The sequence below is a fragment of the Augochlora pura genome, chromosome 6 (genome assembly GCF_028453695.1).
Source record: "Augochlora pura isolate Apur16 chromosome 6, APUR_v2.2.1, whole genome shotgun sequence".
NCBI lineage: Eukaryota > Metazoa > Arthropoda > Insecta > Hymenoptera > Halictidae > Augochlora > Augochlora pura.
This window is the reverse complement of record NC_135777.1, coordinates 17461494-17464670: the sequence shown is the minus strand read 5'-3', so window position 1 is coordinate 17464670 and position 3177 is coordinate 17461494. Positions and strand designations below refer to the sequence as shown.

At 43.1% G+C, this 3177-nt stretch overlaps 1 protein-coding gene across 1 annotated transcript in view; it reads left to right on the top strand.

The window, feature by feature from the left end:
• LOC144470772 (uncharacterized) overlaps positions 1–3177 on the top strand; it is a 45543-nt gene that overhangs the window by 19982 nt on the left and 22384 nt on the right. The window lies entirely within an intron of this gene.

Here is a 3177-nt window from a genome sequence, read left to right as displayed (position 1 = left end):
GAAAACAGTCGGCGCGGAACGCCACCACGTGTCCCGCGGCCGAACTAACATGCGCGCTGCTCGCCGTTTGAATTTTTGGCGGCACTCGAACGATGTTTCGATTTTGAATCGAGTTTCACGCTTTGCCGCCTAATAGTACGTCGAAATACCGTTACCGTTAGAGCGCTGGAACAAATTGGAGATATTTCGACTTTTAACAAATTCATTTCGCATCGAAATGTGAATTTAAAAAATAATTAATTTCACTACCGTTGATAAGAAACAAATTAAAATGACGTTTGACTCGTGTTAACGAAAGATGGATTAAAATGGCATTCATATAACACTTATTAAAGAAAAGTTTTCCTAACATGAAAATGTAAAATGAAAAATCAAGAACTAATTAATTCGATCGTCAATGTAGTATTATATAATAAATATTATATAACGTCTACATATATATAAAATTATATATAAGATTATATAATATTTATATACAATAAATCCTTCGTTCGCATTGTAGGGAGAAAGAGAAGCAATAGATTTTCTTTACAACATTTATTACTAATGTCTATATAATTATGTACAATTAGATACACTTGCCTAGGCGACGTAAGTACAATAATATTCTACAGCATGAGAGTTCGACTCTTAGAAACAATTTTGGCGTGTCCGAAGGAGCATTTTCCCTGTCGCTTACCGCTCCGAAGGTATACAGACTACTTACGTTGACGGTGAATGAGGGACGATCGTCGTTGGAACGTCGTACGGTAGCGTGAATAATGTTCTCCATTTTATTGTGCACAGGTCAATTCCCGTATAGGTACTATTATAAATACGTATTGTTCGTTTCTCGATAATACTGATGAACGCTAACGCGCGTTTGCGTGACGGTGCTCGGTACATTGGACAATCACTCGATGTTACATTAACAACGGATGCTCATTTCGCGTGGCTGGCCGACCGGACGAATCACGCGGCCAAGCAACGCGGACGAAAATGCCGTGCATTAGCTTCGATCACGTGTGCCTAAGGCCGAGCGGAACCAAGATCTCTGCATTTTCTCTCGCGTGTTCGCGACGTCCACACGTACCCATCGTCATATCTAATATCTAGAGCACGACGATAAACAAGAGTCGGATCGGGTATCGGGAACGAAACCGATAAGCAAACGCGGCGGTTAACCTAAGTACTCTCTGTACGATATTTAATGTCTATAATTGGAATACACGTGTACATCTATCGGTTGCATCGTTTACGATTACTGCTTCGCCGAGCCGTCACGCGACACGAGATCGTTCTACAAACTAAGCCTAGAACTCGCGCGGATCTCGACACGCTCCCGGGACGTGCTACGGCGGACTTGTACTGGCCTGTGTGTCCCCCAAACATGATACCTTCTCGCTTTTGGCGAATCGGTTTAATAAACGGCGGCTACGAATAACCGGACGACGATTACACGCTAACGAACTGGGCAACTAAACTGCCACGTGTCGTGGGTCAAAGCTGGCAGAGATTCATTACATCGTTACGACTAGAAAATCACCGGAGAATCTGGTCGGCGCGTTGGCACACCGATGCGTATATCAAGCATACCGGTCTGTTATACTATCACGATCAAGCGGGCTACGTCGCGTAATTGTCTTACTATCACCATTCTCGCGATTCGACGGAGACGAAATTAGCGGTCGCCTGCGGAAAACAACTCAACAGTGTAGAAAACTCGATGAAAATCTCGGGTAAATGTAAATGTACACGGAATTAAAAAAATTAAAAATATACTCAACGTTCCAGTAGGAGGAAAATAAAAATCTATTTAACATAAACTATGCTTCCGTTTCTGTTATTATAAAAATACCTATTTACCCATGTATATAAATAAATTATGTTAAATCGAATTAAATAGATCCTTCTTCGAATGGAAATATTTTGAATATTCCATATTTGTAACCTTTCATCTAATTTTATAAGAAAAGATCGATTAACCGTGAGAAATTGGAAAACATTTTAGAAGATTGCTAAGTGTCCTCTTCGGCAACCTATATTTCATCTTCGCGCGCTGCATCGTCTAGGAATCGGTATTGGTGTTATTTTAGCCCAGATAATGCTACGTGTCCTTACTACTAGAGATATCTATCTTAATTAATTCCGTAACACTATCACCTGTTATACGAAAGAAGAAACCTCAGGTATATCGACCGTCACAATACTTAACACCTGCTATACATTACACCGAGATCATCGCGGAAATATCCATTACATTTAGTTTTACGAAAGAAGACCTTCCATTGGCCGAAACGAATGAGACTCCCAGCTCCTGCACACGTCTCCTTATATCTCTAGAAATTCGCTGTCCTAATCACGACCGCCATTACACCTCAAGTTTCTTCGACTAAGAAACCTGGCAGCGGCGATACCGGAGAAAGAAACAATAGCCTACTTGAAACCCGACGTGTAGTCTCCAGTACCGCAAGCATCTCGGAGAACAGTGAAGTAGAAAGTAATACGAAAACTGTCGATGATCAGAGCACCGCTACGGAAGCTGTCTATGGTATAGCAAGTCGCCTAAACCCGGAGTAACTCCGGCTCGAACTACGAAACCAACAAACGCGGTCGCTATTATTGCTCGTTCGATGCGCGACGTCGGGGATACCATTGTCCCGTGTCTATTTGAGCTAACCCGAGAACGTAACGTCCTCGTCTCTCGCGGGATTCCACTAAGTATTTCGTTAGATACAAGTGTATAATACAGTCACAGTTATGTACAGTAACCTACGGTTCAAGCTAGACGAGTCGGACGAAAAGAGGGCGTCGGCCTCTCGATTCGCGGCCGGGCCCGGTTTTCTTCCGTTTCTTATAAAAATAGTGTATCAGTAGTGATCTTCATGGGCTACTCGGTTTCGTAAAAACGAACATATGAGAAAGGTACAGTCGCCGGTATTTTTCTCCATCGTCTGGCATCCGTCCACCCGAACGGATGAATCGGATGCCTCGCGTCATCATCCCCTCGCGGATCTCCTGTCTCTACTGCGCGTGTACGGTGTACGCATGTGTGTGTCTGTTGTGTGCGTGTGTCGCTGTTATAAAAAATGTACGATCGTTCAAAATGCTCAATGCGTACGCACAGCGAGCGCTAACGGATGGACTTTGTGCATTTCTCCCAGCAATTTTGATCCGGCGCGAGAACTCTGCGTCTAG